The sequence below is a fragment of the Mauremys mutica genome, unplaced genomic scaffold (genome assembly GCF_020497125.1).
Source record: "Mauremys mutica isolate MM-2020 ecotype Southern unplaced genomic scaffold, ASM2049712v1 000507F_np12_subseq_1:98333_obj, whole genome shotgun sequence".
Classification (NCBI taxonomy): Eukaryota; Metazoa; Chordata; order Testudines; family Geoemydidae; genus Mauremys; species Mauremys mutica.
In genome coordinates, this window is record NW_025422984.1 from 50858 (window position 1) to 66977 (window position 16120).

The window sequence follows — 16120 nt, forward strand, 5'->3', positions numbered from 1 at the left end:
AATGCAAAAAAGCAGCAAAATTCATCAAACATATAAGTGGTTATGACTTATTAACTTGGTTTTAAAAGAGAAGACCAAGGACCTGAGTCTTCTCCTTGTCAATAATCGCCTACTCAGCCAATCAGGGTAGAGACTGAGGATGAGAGGCCGAGGGTTCTCATTAGAGAGGCCAAAGGATGGCCCAGGTCACCGGTGGGGATCACTGCCCCAGCACTATTTCAGCCCCACCTTTTTGGGTGGACCTCCCACAGTGGGAGCTGCCAAGCACTCCCCTGCAAAACACACACCCCCCGCACACACACACCCTCCTCGTGTTGGGAGGGGAACAGGAGAAAGGACAAAAGAAGCAAGAAACAAAGAGAAAGGAGGGAGGGATGGAGGAAAAGGTGAAACAAAAAGCACAAACCCTAATGTCCCCAGTGATTCTAGGGGACAAAATCCCAGGTGCAGAATAAAATTCTGCCTCCTTAGGCTTGTGTTTTCCATGCCTAGAATTCAACTGTAACCAGATGGATCAGACTGAACAGGTTTGCAACCTCGAGGAGGCTCTTACCTTCTAAACAGTGACGGTTGTTTTCTAGTAAAATCAGGAAAAGGGAAGAGGAAAACTCGAAAGAGGTTCCTCCTGGCGCTCACGTACGTGAACCCGAATACTCTCTCAGTCCTCAAAGAGAGACTTTGAGAAGGAGACTTGCTGAAGCAAAGCCACAGGGGTCTCTGAGGTTTCCCTGGCCCCTAGCCCCTGTCCTGCCTGGCTGATGTCAGCATCTCTCTGTGAGGTCACCACCTCCCCACCACCTTTGACCAATAGTCTGAGGTCCTGCAAAAGGCCTTTGTGATGTCACTGCCACACCCCTCCCTTGCTGTGCTAATGTCCTGCCCCTGGCCAGGCACTGTGGAGGTTTGAGCTACTCCCTGTGGATCACCCCACTCAAGGAGCGTTCGTTCTAGGAAGCAAGCCGGCTAGACAGGGAAACATCAGATGCTGCTCCCAATGCTACACTCAGTTTTTCAGAAATTAGCCGACTTTATGGCCAGAAGAGACCATTAGAGTATCTAATCTGACCCCCTGCATATCACAGGTCTCCTGTATGACACAATAGCTACTCTGGGGGCAAACACATTCCAGAAAGGCATCTAGTCTTCATCAAATGACATCAGGAGATGGAGAATCCACCACTTTCCTTGGTAGCTTGTTCCTGTGGTGAATCATCTTCGCTGTTGAATATTTGTGCCTTAGTTGTAATATGAATTTGTCTCTTTTCACCTTCCAGCCATTGAGTCTTGTTATGCCTTTCTCTGCTCGATTAAAGAGCCCTTTAATACCCAATATTTTCTCTCCATTAAGGCCCTTCAACACTGCAATGAAATCACCTTTCAATCTTCTTTTGATCAACTAAACAGGTTGAGCTCGTTCAGTAGCTCACTAGAAGGCATTTTTCTCCAGCCCTCAGAACATTTGGTGGCTCTTTGCTGCCCCAGCTCCAATTTCACAACATCTTTTTCAAACGAGGACACCAAAACTGGAGGCAGTATTCCAGTATCAGTCTCACAGATGCCGTGTCACCTCCGGTGACGTTATTGACATAATATGTACCTGACCATGGAAAGAGGGACCAAGCACCAAGCCCCTCCACACTGGGGGGAGGGCAAAACCAGAGCTTGAGGGATTCAGCCCTGGGTGGTGGGGATCAGACTTTTGGTTTCAGCCTCAGGCCCAAACAAGTCTAACCCCAGCCCTGGTGATCCCATTAAAACAGGGTTATGACCCACTTTGCGGTCCTGACCCACAGCTTGAGAACCACTGCTCTATGCTAAAGGGAGAGAGTTTTCCTGTGGGTGCAGTTAATCCACTTCCCAAGAGGTGGCAGCGATGTCAGTGGGAGAAGCTATATCGGTGGGTGCGCAAGCTGTGGTGTTTACCACATTTAAGAAGTTTAATCAAACCCCATTTTTAAAACCACCTGTGGTCTGGGAATGGCAAAGGAGCTCAATGAAGCAGGGTCTGTCCATCAAAGTCCTGGAGATCATGATTCCATTCTACTGTGGTAATGGGGGTATAGCTCAGTGGTAGAGTGGTTAACTGCAGTTTGAGTGGCCTTTGGTTCAAGCCCATCTGCCCTCTTATAACCTTCTTTCTTTTTGTCCATCAGCTGAAATCAGTTCCAATCCTCTAAGTGTCTAGTTTATGTTTTCATCAATTAAACAAAGGGATCATATGAATGTACATTTGCAGATCCCTCTTCTCCAGGAGCTGTGCTGTGCAGAAGAACAAGAACCACATCCAGCTGCAGTTGAGAAGTCTGATGACGAAAGAGCCAACAAATGTTCTGAGGGCTGGAGAAAAATGCCTTCCAGTGAGCTATTGAACGAGCTCAACCTGTTTCGCTTATCAAAAGAAGATTGAAACGTGACTTCATTGAAGTGTTGAAGGTCCTTAATGGAGACAAAAAATTGGTTATGAAAGGGCTCTCTAATCCAGCAGAGAAAGGCATAACAAGACCCAATGGCTGGAAGGTGAAAAGAGACCAATTCATATTACAAATAAGACACAAATATTCAACAGCCAGGATAATTCACCACAGGAACAAGCTATCAAGGAAAATGATGGATTTGCCATCTCCTGATGTCATTTAATGAAGACTAGATGCCTTTCCGGAATGCATTTGCCCCAAAAGTAGCTCTTGTGTCATACAGGAGGCCTGTGATATGCAGGGGGTCAGATTAGATGCTCTAATGGTCTCTTCTGGCCATCAAGTCGACTAATTTCTGAAAAATTGAGTGTAGCATTGGGAGCAGCATCTGCTGTTTTCCTGTCTAGCCAGCTTGCTTCCTAGAACGAACGCTCCTTGAGTGGGGTGATCCACAGGGAGTAGCTCAAACCTCCAAAGTGCCTGGCCAGGGGCAGGACATTAGCACAGTGAGGGAGGGGTGTGGCAGTGACATCACAAAGGCCTTTTGCAGGACCTCAGACTATTGGTCAAAGGTGGTGGGGAGGTAGTGACCTCACAGAGAGCTGCTGACATCAGCCAGGCAGGACAAGGGTGAGGGGCCAGGGAAACCTCAGAGATGCCTGTGGCTTTGCTTCAGCAAGTCTCCTTCTCCAGGTCTCTCTTTGAGGACTGAGAGAGTATTCGGGTTCACGTACGTCAGCGCCAGGAGGAACCTCTTTCGAGTTTTCTCCTTCCCTTTTAGCAATTTTACAAGAAAATAGCCGACCCTGTTTAGAAGGTAAGAGCCTCCTCGAGGGAAGGGGTGTCATAGTGGCGTCACAATTCGGATGCCGGTGCCACCCCCCCCCCCCCACAATGTATGGAAGTTCCCACCACCCTGCTCTGTGTTCACAGTGTGGCAGAGAGCAGCATTCCACAGCAGTGATTTGCTCCTGGCTGCTGGAGCAGAGCAGCAGGCTCAGCTGGCAGAACTTCCCGGAGCGATGAAAGGGGAGGGGCCCATGGCTCTGTAGCAGGAATGCAGGGCAGGCGAGTTCACGGCGGGCATTGTGGGATACTGGAGGAGGCCAGTTATGGCGATATAATGAACAGCAGCGTCTACACTGACACTCTGTCACTTTAAGTTTGCTGCAAAAAGCTCTAGGCCTCTCATCAAAGTTGTTTTAGTTTGTCAGCAAAGCAGGGCAGTTTTGTCGCCAGATGTGGCATTGCAGTGTGTGCACCAGCCACAAGCTGCCGACCGAGGGAGCGTTGTGTGTTTTTCACACACCAGAGCAATATAATTCTGCTGAAACAACTTTGTAGTGCAGACCTGGCCAAAGACTGACTCACACACAGCTTGCAAGGAAAACCTCACCTGCTCCTCTGCTTTGCAGAATCCAAACACAAGCAAAGCTTGTCAGGCCCCTGTAAAGATGGCAGGGAGTCAGGTGTGGGCAGGGCCGGCTCTGCTTTTTTGCCGCCCCAAGCAAAAAAAAATGGGGTGGGGCCACCGGAGCAACAAAACAGGGGGAAAAACGGCACGGGTGGAGTGGCAAAGTGGGGGGATCATAGTGCAGCTGGAGCAGCAAAGTGGGGGGGGGAACAACACAAAAATGGTGGGGCTGGAGCAGCAAAGCAGGGGGGCAGTGGGAAAAACAACGGCGCGGCCGGCAAAGCAGGGGAAAAACAAAACAAAAAACCCCACAGGGTGGCCGGAGCCAGTGGACTCCCTATGCTGCAGAGTGCGTGCCTGGTCTAGTGGGGGGGAAGGGGAGGGAGAGAGAAGGGGGGCGGCCAGTGCTTCATCGGGACACTCACCACGCGGCCCCGACCGCCGCGCTGCCTGGCACCCTCACTCCTTCTCTAGACTAACCAGTCCTGATATACTGTAACATGGTTATATTCCACCACCTTCACTGGTTACACCCAACAAAATTAATTATACAGCAGACAGAAACAATCACAGAACCAGACAGAGACCATGCAAATAAACATACAAAACAATACAGAAGGGAGGATTTCACAGCTACATCTATACAGACATAAGGGTTTTCCAGCTGTGTCTATTGATAAGTGAGTTCTTGCCAGACAGGATGCTACCAAACTAAGTTTCCCTTTCTCTGGAGGTGATAGGAATATCAGGGCAGGATTGTATTCCTAACAGCCCAATCGCACCTTATTTCAGTGTGACTAGTTGGGAATGTGAGGATGTGACCATACACTTCCCACCTTATGGCTGCCTTTGCTGCTTAGCCGAAGAACCAGGCCTCAGACTGTCACAGTAAGAGAAGGCCATTACACAGACAGACAGTGATTTTTTATTCTTTCTTTTATATCTTTATAACTAGCTAAGTGATAAAAATACACCTAAATTCTTAAAGTACAGGCCTGAATATCTGTATCCTAACAGTCCTCGAGGTCAGGCAGCCTCTGGGTAAGGGGGTGGGGACTCAGATCCTTTCTCCAGTCAATTCCAACAGGGTCATGTATAAACCAGGGAAGTTCCCCACAATAGCCAGACCAGATGTCAGCAGGATTCCTCCTCCTCCTCAGGGAGACTAAATCTCTGTACCTAGACAGCCGGTCCGTCCGCTGCACCACAATCCCCCATGCCCGAGCCTCCCTGCCAAAGCCCTGCACCTGGCCCCATAGAATTAAGTCTCACGTGTCACTGGGAACTCGACTTCTTGTGTCCAGAGCATCTCGGCCCCCTCAGTAGATGACCTGAGAAACACAGTGTCCGGCTTTTCCAAAGAAGAGCTTAGACCCCCTCATCATGTGGCCTAAAGGATAAGGCATCTCCCTGTGGATCAGATGATTCAGGATTTGAGTCCCCTCGTGGTTGTGCTCACTTTGTGCTGCAAGTCCTGCTCCCTTCACAGCTGGAACCTCTTCTTGGCCGCTCAGGCCAATGCTCTGGCTTCAACTAGAGCCCTGGGAAGGAGTTGGGGGTTGGGCGTCACAGAGTCTGGGACCTGAGTCCCAGGTGCTTCCAGTCTCGCCTTTGCCATTCCTGACTTGCCAAAAAAATGGACGGCTCCACTTCCAAAGTGAGCACCTGGAGTGGGAACAGTCAGAGGCCCTACCAGGGGGCCTGGCCCTGCTTTCCTACCTTCTTCTGATGTTGGCCACAGAGCATCAGCAGCCGCCCTGCATGCTGGCCTGACGGTAGCCTTCAGTGGGGGTTTGGCACGGCAGGGAGCAGCCTGGCCAGGTGTCTTTGTGCCTGTCTGAAGGCCACACATAGGCATGGTCCTGCCCTCCTCTTGGCCCACCTTCCATTGCTCTGTGGCTTTTAAACCTTCCCTTGGAGCTGTCAGCACCAGCTGCCTCTGCTCTAGGTGCCCAGAGGAGGAGAGGTGCTGGGCTCCAGCCTGGGACTCTGCCTCCCTCCTGCCTAGCCCTGACTATGAAGCCTGGCCCTGGCCCTCCTTTCTTCAAGCACCAGGTGGGCAAGAGGAAAAGCACAGAGGCAAGTGCCAAACTTGTGGGCATCAGGTGAAGCCATGAGAATCCCAACCATCAGGTGTCAGTAGCCAGTTCTAGAGCCCTAACCCACTGCAGCCATCCCACCCAGAGGCCTGAGTCACACAACAGGAGGGGAAAGACTTGTTCTTGTACAACAAGAGACAGGGAAGTGGAGCACTCTGAGCTCCAGGGCTTTACCACAAGCCGACACAAGGTCCCACTGAGATTTGAACTCAGATTGCAGGATACAGAGTCCTGAGTGCTGAGAAAGTTCAGAGGGGGAGCAGCAGAGATGAGAGTAAGAGAGACAGAGAAGCAATGAGGACAGAGTATAAGTGTACAGGGGATCTGGTCTGGCTATTGTGGGGAACTTCCCTGGTTTATACATGACCCTGGTGCAATTGGCTGGAGAAAGGATCTGAGTCCCCACCCCCTTACCCAGAGGCTGCCTGACCCCCAAGGACGATCTTTCTACTCTCCTGTGTGGCAGAGACCTCGTAACCCCGACAAGGCTGGACCCAGGAATCCTGGGGGGTTTGATGACCCCCAATCTTGCCATGATCACTTGAACAGGGGTTACAGTGTCCCCACTCTGGGCACTTCCCTGACCCACTCCTCATTGCATGTGCTTCAAGCAAACACCATTTATTACCCAGCAATCAGTGTAAAACACAAGGAAAGATGGGAAAGGAAAACACGTCACCCTGTTCTGTGGTGCAGGGAGATCACAACCAGCGTCTCTGGAGGGTCAGGGCAGGTCACAGTCTCTCCCTCACATGTCCCAGGCCTCCTCCCCAGGCCCTGGCTGTGCTGCAGGGACACCACGGGCTGGACACTTGCTCTGGCAGTGGCCACATGCTCTAGGTGACAGGCCCCTTGTTCCCAGTGTCAGCCCCCATGTAGGGGATATGATCCCCCCACCCCCAAAAGTCTGGCCTGCAAGATCTCTTGAGGGGTGGCATCTCCTTGCACTGGGCCTTCTGCCCAGGGTCCCCCTCGCTCTCCCACGCTGCTCACTGCACCCACCTCCAGCCCCAGTGCTGCTGCGGCTCTGCCTCCAGCTCCCTGGGCTGCTCCTCTGGCTCCGCTTGCTGCAGCTCTTCTCCCAGCACAGATCTGCTCCCTGGGCAGCTTCTACGGCTCATGCTGCTGCAGCTCGGCTCCCAGCACAGATCTGCTCTGGTTCTCCCCGGCTGGTGCAGCTCTGCTCCCCGGCTCTTCTCGGGCTCCTGCTCTCTCCTTAGCTCCGCCCCACTCTGGCCCAGGCAGTTCCAGCTCCCACAGAGGATGGGACCCCCTGGCCTGGTGACTCCCTCATTACACTGCCTGGCCTGTCAGTGCCGCTAACTTGGAGCTTTGGCCTCTCCCCATTGGCCCTGGGGACTGTCAGTCTCAGGGGCCTGATTTCCCATTGGCCCTTCCCCCTTCTATTGGTGCAGGGAACTAGCCAACCAAAACTCCCACTAAGCTTTAGTAAGGGGCCAACAGTCCCTTACATGAGCTGGCCCCATGAGGGTTACCAATGTGCAGAGAAGGCAGCAGGAGCTGGTCCCATGGTGTAACGGGCAGCACTCAGGACTCTGAATCCTGCAATCTGAGTTCAAATCTCAGTGGGACCTTCTGTTGGCTTGTGGTAAAGCTCCCAGTGCTCAACTTCCCTGTCTCCAATTGTGCAAGAGCAAATCTTTCCCCTCCTGCTGGGTGACTCACACCTCCTAGAGCCAGGTCTCTGGCTGGGGTGGCCACAATGGGTTGGGGCTCTGGAACTTGCTACCCTGATGGTTGGGATTCTCGCTGCTTCACCTGATGCCCATGAGTTTGGCCCTGGTGCTTCCTGCCACACTTTTCCTGGGGCCCACATGGCACTTGAAGAAAGGAGGGTCAGGGCTGGGATTGATAGTCAGGGCTTGGCAGGAGGGAAGAAGATTCCCAGGCTGTAGCCCCACACATCTTCCCTCCTCCTCTGGGCACCTAGAGCAGAGGCAGCACAGCTCTGTCTGCTGGACACCTCGGCAGAGTAGGTGAGTTCATGTAAATACAGTCTGGTCCCAAAGCCTCCCCCAACCCTGGCTCGTCACTAGCTGTCAGGGGAGAGTCATTCACACCTTGCTTCCAAATCATCATTTGAAATTCTGAGGTTGGCCAACATTGCCGAAGCCAATGCACTGACATTGTCAGCAAACACAACAGCTGGGTGAGGAAACCCGGCTTTGTCCAGACTTTTCAAACCTATTTTACTTTCTCAGGTACAAGTATTTTTCATACGTTGGATCTGCTTTTAAAGTGTGTGTTAACGTTGCAATTTCCATTCAGATTTGCAGCCAGTGACAACATTGGCACCGCTGCATGTAACTAGCTGACCACTGGGGGGGTGTTGTGGAAATTCGGGGAAGGGGTGCACAGCCCCCTGGCTGGGGGGCATATAGGGAATGCCGGGTTTCACTGAATTGAGTCTCCTACTGCAGCACCTCAGTAGGTTACATCAGAGAGGAGCTGCAGGGTCTAGGCAGTGGGATGCCTGTGCCTTTAAGAGCCCAGCCCTGGGAAGCCCATGCTGAGAGGTGCTGCCTGTGGGAGGGGAAATAGAAAAGCCCCTCTGCTCCCCCCACCCTGTTTTTGCAAACTCTGGAGTCTCAGCCCCCAGGGGTAACTGTTACCCCTCTGCCCCTGCCTGTGCCGGGGTTTAACCCTCTGGCAGCGCCTCCCCCTGGGCTTAACTCCAGCTCCTTCCCCCCTCCCTGACTTTGCCCTTCAGCCCCTCTCCTAACGCTGCCTCCAGCTGCTTGACCCCCCCGACCAGTCAATTTCCAGCCCCTGCTCAGACCCTGGCCACCCCCTCCTCTGATTTGCCCCCCTTTGCCCCTCTTTAATCCCTGTAAAAAGTAGGGGGGGCTGGGTCCCATTCTTTGGGGGCAGGGGGCTGGGCGCCTGGCCCCTGCCTGCCCAATGCTCATAGCGCCCCCCACGATCTTGCGGATGTTTGCCGAGTGCTGCAGGGTCACCTGCAGGGAGAGAGAGACGCGGTTAGGGGGTGATGCAGCCAAGGATGCCTCACCCAACACTGAGATGCAGCCACCTCTGGGGTGGGTTGCACAAGTCAGCAAATGAATTTGGAACAGGAAATGCACTGAAAGGACCGAGGCAGCTGCAGGAGGTGGAGAAAACCAGAAGAAGCAGGAGCCCTAGATCCCAGCCCTGCCCCTCCCTCACTCTACCCACTAACCCTCCGCCACTCCCAGAGTTGGGGGGAGAACCCAAGAGTCCTGGTCCCCAGCCTTGCCCACCCCCATATTCCATCCAACAGCTGCCCCCCCAATTGCAGGGCAGTGCCACAGGGCACACCAGGGCCTGCCTGTTTGCACAGGATGGGTGACGCCAGTGACCCAGGGTGGGGAGAAATGATGCTAAGAGAGAAGCAGGCAGCAGAGACCTCCCATGACAGAGAAAGAAGTGCTAGGGGGCACCGTGCTGCAAGGAGTGAGGGGGGTTGGCAGGGAATGGGAGGATCTCCCCTCACAGTGGGTGCATCTGTCTCCCTGGCAATTCCTCCTCAGCCCTACCCCGGCCCAGGCTAATCCCGGCCCAGCTACCAGGGTTACATTTGGCCTGGATTCCCCAGCTGCTGCTGGAGGGGCATGGGGCTGGGGAGCATGAGCCTCTATGCCCCCTTCCCTCGACACAGCTGCATGGGAACTGACCAAAGGAGCCTGCAGCACTGCTGCCTAGAGGAAACTGAGGCACCAGCCAGTGACAGACACATCATGACTCTCCTCAGCCTCATCCTCTTTTCCATATACAACACGGGGTGTGTGTGTGGGGGGGTAAACTCATGACAGTTGCATAGTCAACCTGTGGAACTCCTTGCCAGAGGATGTTGTGAAGGCCAAGACTATAACAGGGTTCAAAAAAAAGAACTAGATAAATGAACAGAGGACAGGTCCATCAAGGGCTATTAGCCAGGGTGGGCAGGGATGGTGCTTGTAGCCTCTGTTTGCCAGAAGCTGGCAGGGGATGGATCACTTGATGATTCCCTGCTCTGTTCATTCCCTCTGGGGCCCCTGGCACTGGCCGCTGGTAGAAGACAGGAGGATACTGGTCTAGATGGACTTTGCGTCTGACACAGTCTGGCCGTTCTTATGTTTCCCTTGGCGCAGCAGTGACACCCAGTGGCCAATCAGGGTAACACACAGAGCATGTTTCCCTTGGAGCAGCAGTGACACCTCTTGGTGATACAGAGTAATGCACAGAAGGTGTTTCCCTTGATACAGCAGTGACACCTAGTGGCCAGGTGGCGTAATGCACAGCGTGTGTCTGCCTTCTAGGAGCAGTGACACCCCGGAACAGTCACGGTAATGCACAGAGTGTGTTTCCCACCAATCTGGGTAATGCACAGAGGTATGAATCAAGGACAGTAGAACGGTACTTAGCAGCTCATGATTTCGGGACTCACCCGAACCTACATAAAAATCGTTAGACAAGGGACATGGGTTCCAAACAATAGCAAATTAAGAGAGATTGAAAGTCATTTTTTGAGTTTACCATGGGATTGTTTTTGAAATCTGTAAATACAGATTTTATGGTTTTCCTCTCTCTTTAATTTAAAAATAGAATTATTTATTATCCTGTTACAAATAATGTGTTATACTACACCCTTAGAATATTTGAGGCATAAGTAGCAATTTTAGTTACACTTAAACAGGTCATCTCTGATCTCACTTAAAAGTTGAAAATCGTGGGAATATACTGCTGAATGAGAACCTGGCAGAAAAGTTTTGCTGGAAGAGTTAGCAGAGCAAGATTGTTAGTCACAGATCAGTGGGTGGGTTTATGCAAATTATGGACTCTAAGACCGAGGCAGGGCAGGGGGCAGTGCATGGCTTTTGCAGCACATGCACCACCTCTGCAACTAACGTTTGCTATCTCACTCCATAACACCACACACAGAGCAGCCTTTTACCTCTCAGGGCTTGGCTACACTTGAAAATTGCAGCACTGGGAGTTACAGCGCTGGTCGTGCAGCCGTGTAGGGACAGCGCTGGTGTGTGGCCACACTGACAGCTACCAGCGCTGCAGTGTGGCCACATTTGCAGCATTTGCAGCGCTGTACTGAGAGGTGTATTGTGGGCAGCTATCCCACAGAGCACCTCGTCCCATTTTGGCGCTGTGGGTTGTGGGAAAGGGACGGAAGGGTGCGGGTCATTCCGCTTCCTGTCCCAACGCCCCGTGGTACATTGCTTCACATTCCAGCATTCACAGTTTTTCCGGCCACGTTTGGCGCCATTGTGAGTCTCTTTCTGTTTTTTACTCTCTGTCTGTGAATCGCGATTTCTGTGGGAAATGGAGCCCGAGCTGCTGAGGACTGTGCTGATGAGTGTCGCCAGCACAACACGTTTGGCAGTTGAGCTATTCCTTCAGCTCCAAAGTGACAGTGAGGAGTCCGACGATGATATCGATATCGAGTCGCCTGCCGCGTGTGACACTACATTGCTTGTGTCATTCACGGAAATGCTCAGCACCGTTGAACGCCGCTTTTGAGCTTGGGAAACAAGCACTGAGTGGTGGGATCACATCGTCATGGAAGTATGGGATGACGAGCAGTGGCTGCAGAACTTTCGTATGAGAAAAGCCACTTTTATGGGACTGTGTGCTGAGCTCGCCCCCACCCTGCGGCGCAAGGACACAAGATTGAGAGCTGCCCTGACAGTGGAAAAGCGGATGGCTATTGCAATCTGGAAGCTGGCAACTCCAGCCAGCTACCGGTCGGTCGGGAACCAGTTTGGAGTGGGAAAGTCGACAGTTGGAATCGTGTTGATGCAAGTTTGCAGGGCAATTAATCACATCCTGCTAAGAAGGACCGTGACTCTGGGGAACATGCAGGACATTGTGGATGGCTTTGCACAAATGGGTTTCCCTAACTGTGGAGGGGCGATAGATGGGACGCATATTCCTATTCTGGCACCCCCCGCAACCTAGCATCAGAGTACGTTAATCGGAAGGGGTATTTCTCTATGGTTCTCCAGGCGCTTGTGGATCACTGTGGGCGTTTCATTGACATTTACACAGGCTGGCCTGGAAAGGTGCATGATGCACGCATCTTTCGGAACAGTGGCCTGTTCAGGAAGATGCAGGCAGGGACTTATTTCCCAGACAGGAAGATCACAGTAGGGGACGTCGAAATGCCCATTGTGATCCTTGGAGACCCCGCTTACCCGTTACTGCCTTGGCTCATGAAACCCTATACAGGGAAGCTTGACAGGAGCAAGGACCGGTTCAACTACAGGCTGAGCCGGTGCCGAATGACTGTGGAGTGTGCTTTTGGGCGTTTAAAAGCCCGCTGGTGGTCCCTGTATGGGAAGCTAGACTTGGGGGAAAGCAGCATCCCCGCGGTTATATCCGCATGCTGTACCCTCCATAATATTTGTGAAGGGAAGGGTGAAACATTCAGTCAGGCATGGACCACCGAGGTTCAAGTCCTGGAGGCTGAATTTGCACAGCCAGAGAGCAGGGCTATTAGAGAGGCCCAGCACAGGGCTACAAGGATTAGGGATGCCTTGAGGGAAGAATTTGAGGCTGAAAGCCAAGAGTAATGTTTGCTGCCTTGCAGGGGACTGAAGTGCAGTGGTTACACTGTTAGAATTCTATTATCCCTAACATGATTTCCAGTGACTGTTTCTTTACTGGGATAAGGTATCTTTCACTATCTGCAATAATAAAGACTGTTTTCAAAGCCAAGATTTATTTTATTGAAAAGAAAAATACTTCATTGACAGACACACAACATTTCAGGATCCTAGGGCAGGGGGGTGGGTTGGTGAACTGTACAGTCACAAGTTTGCATATGTCCTGTCTGCAGTGCTGTGCAATGGCTGCTGCACTTCAGGGTGCATATACTGCATGGTGATGGGGGTTGAGTGCAGAGGGTAAGGGTCGTAGTTCTCAGGGCTGGTTGGTGAACGTACAGGTGTTGGAGGCAGCTGGTGGTGGTAAGAACCTGGATGCTGTGGAAGGGGGTTTGGAGCTAACATTGGGGCAGAAAAGAATAAAATTTGGGACGGGGGGGGCTGTGGGGCAGCACGGGACTGCTCTGCCTGCATGGCTACGAGTGCCTGGAGAGAGTCCGCTTGGCGCACCAGGATGCCTAGCAGCTGGTCTGTGCTTTTCCTCTTTGCCACAGCGTTTCTCTGCCAATGTCTCTGGCGGATCCTGCTGTCCCTCTGGCGGATCCTGCTTTCCCTTTCTCTCCACTCCTGCAGCTGTTTACTCTCTCGAGCAGAGTGATCAATAACTGTTTTCAGCATGTCTTCCCTGGTTTTTCGAGGCTTTTTCCTCAGATTCTGTAGTCTCTGTGCTGTGGTAGATCTGGGCAGTCCAGCAGTCAAGGTCACTTCTTGAAGGCAAAAATGGCAACATTTAACAGGGTAGCATTGTTAATTATCTCATCCAAACAGTAATTCCCACACACTGAAGGAGTTTTCAGTGTTCACTTTAGCATTCTTTTCCCATACCAAATAAGACCACACATAACACAACAGGAGAAAGGAAATGGTGAGTAAGGGGTACTGAGATTGCTTCAGGGCTGTGCAGGGGTTTCTGTGCGTTGGGGACAGCAAACAGCTGCATGGGGGATCTGCACTAAACAGTCTCCCAACATTTTCCACAGGAGTTACTCCTGGAAGATATCTCGCTGCTGTGGGTCACTAGGGAAGAGCGGGAAGGTCTTCTACAGCAATGCGGATTCCGCCCTGGCCCCTATGCAGCTTGCCTGTGTGCAGCAATGGTCCCCCCACCCCTCGCGGCACAGTGGCACGGACGCGTTAGCCTGACTGGGACAAGGACCACAGTGGCTCTCCCTATAAACCTGTGCAGGCACATTGCCCACGCTCTGGCTGAAACTTTTGAGGAGATTACTGCAGCCGATTACCGCGACGTGATAGACTACATCAATGGGCTATTCCACATCTAGGCATGCATGTATGCAGCCCTAACCCCCCCTCCTCTCCCGAAACATTTCTACCCTGAAAATAAAAGACGCTTACCGGTAACTCGCTCCTCTGTTTGTCCTTCAGCAACTGCTGGCTGCTGCGATTGGCTTCCTTCCTCCTGGCTTGAGAAGAGCTCCTGGCTACATGCCTCCTGGGACTCTGGGGTGTCTTCCCCTATGCCAGTAGCTTCACTCACGGTTTCCACCCCCCCGCCTCCTCCTCCTCCTGCTGCTCCTGTCCCCCACCCTGCTCAGAAGTGTCCATCATGGTCCTCGGATTGGCAGTGGGGTCACCCCCAAGTATAGCGTCCATCTCCCTGTAAAAACGGCAGGTCGTGGGGGCAGCGCCGGATCGGCGGTTCCCCTCGCGGGCTTTGTAATAGGCACTCCACAGCTCCTTTACTTTAACCCTGCATTGCAGCACATCCCGATCATGGCCCCTATCCAGCATGGACCTTGATACCTGCTCAAAGATATCATAATTCCTACAGTTGGAGCGCAGCTGGGACTGCACAGCTTCCTCCCCCCAAACACTAATGAGGTCCAGCAACTCGCCATTGCTCCATGCTGGGGCTCGTTTGCCGCGTGGAGGCATGGTCACCTGGAAAGATTAACTGATTCCACTCCACACCTGGCTGCAGCAAACAGGAAGGGGATTTTTAAAATTCCCGGGGCACTTAAAGGGCAGGTCACCTGAGGCCAGAGCAGAAGAGTGCAAACTGATGAGCAGAGTGGCTGAACAGGAATTCTGGGATATCTCCTTATTCCCTGGAGGCCAATTAAAGCACTGGTGTGTGTCCACACCTGATGAGCAGCACTGGATCACCAGCGCTGCATTCCTTATACCCCAACAGGTGCACAGCCAGCACTGCAGCCAGGGAATTACAGCGCTGGATGTGCCTTGCAAGTGTGGACAAAGAATAATTGCAGTACTGAAAAGCCTCCAACAACACTACAACTTGCAAGTGTAGCCAAGCCCTCAGAAACAAAATGCACCATGAAAAAGATCTAGTAGCATAAGCTTAGGGGAAACAACTGCAACACTAACAACAATTTGAAGAACTTCAAAACCACCTCTGTAGTTCCACACCAACAAGAACATTAACAACCCCAACTCATACAAGAGACCAATAAACAACCAATCAAAACTACCACTATGTTTTGCCATTAGGAACCCATACCCCTTAATAGTGAGTACTTTTCAGGCCAGGGTGACGCTCTCAGGCCTCAAATGCCAGGTACAGTTTCTCTGTCCTTGATCCAAAATCAACAGGAAAATACACTGGATTACTCCTGGCCTAATAACAAAGAGACTGGGCATCGCACAGCAGCTGAAATGACCATTTGGAAAAGCACTCCCATCATGCAATCCGGGGTGGGTGTAACCATGAAAATGACATCAGCCCCAAAAGGCCTTGACAACTGATCACCAACAGGTGGCAGGGTAGACTTCATACTGACCCTGCTTCAAATAGATTGTGGCAATTAGTGTTTGTCAATAGTACAGACACCATGGGCAGAACTCCAGACTCTGATTGGCGGGTCCTGAACCCAGTGTTAGGACCGTTTGGGTGTTTCAGTGTGTGTTTTTTCCCATTTGGAGGCATTTGGAAGTTTGGAAGGGGAGCCGAAAGAGGAGTCTTTTTCACAAGCAAGTTGGCTTTCTGCACAGGTAGGGCCCTTGGCCGTAAAGCTTAGCTCCGTCAGTGCGTCTGCATGGGGTTCCTCCAGTGCCTCAAGAGCCCGTGCTAAACTCTCGGTGTGGGCGTTTGGCTTGCGCCAGTCAGAGTGCCGTGCCTGCGTCTTCCCAGGGCCGGCTCCCGTGAGGCGTGCATAACTTGGGAGGAAAGGGGTAGAAGAGAAAGCAAGTGAAGCTGACTTCGAGTGGTGGTGCCCCTGGGCGGAGTGGTCCTCCTGCTCCTTCCTGTCGGAGGGGTGGGCTTGGGGGGTCTGGCTGTGGGCGGTGGGAGGATGGTGTCCAGGGAAGTCCCAAAGGTCACCCTGCGCCGGCGGAGTGTGAAGCCTCTCCCCTAGGTTGGGGTGCCGAGGATTAAGCCTTCCTCTGTGGCTTGGGCTGGGGAGCGTGATCCGGCGTCGGGTACATTTGGGTGGAGCTGGCAGCCGGCAAGAATTCGGGCCATCAGGTCAACCCCCTGTGGCCAATGGGGGCGAGCCGGCAGGCCTGCGATTTCGGCTTCGCGGGCAGGCAGCTCAAGCCTGGCCTCCTATGAGCCTG

At 52.5% G+C, this 16120-nt stretch overlaps 1 non-coding gene across 1 annotated transcript; it reads left to right on the forward strand.

Annotated features, from left to right (window-relative positions):
• The first annotated feature begins 7450 nt into the window (after positions 1–7450).
• Positions 7451–7522, forward strand: TRNAQ-CUG. Its single transcript has one exon. It is a non-coding gene; the product is annotated as a tRNA-Gln (tRNA).
• Positions 7523–16120: the final 8598 nt, after the last annotated feature.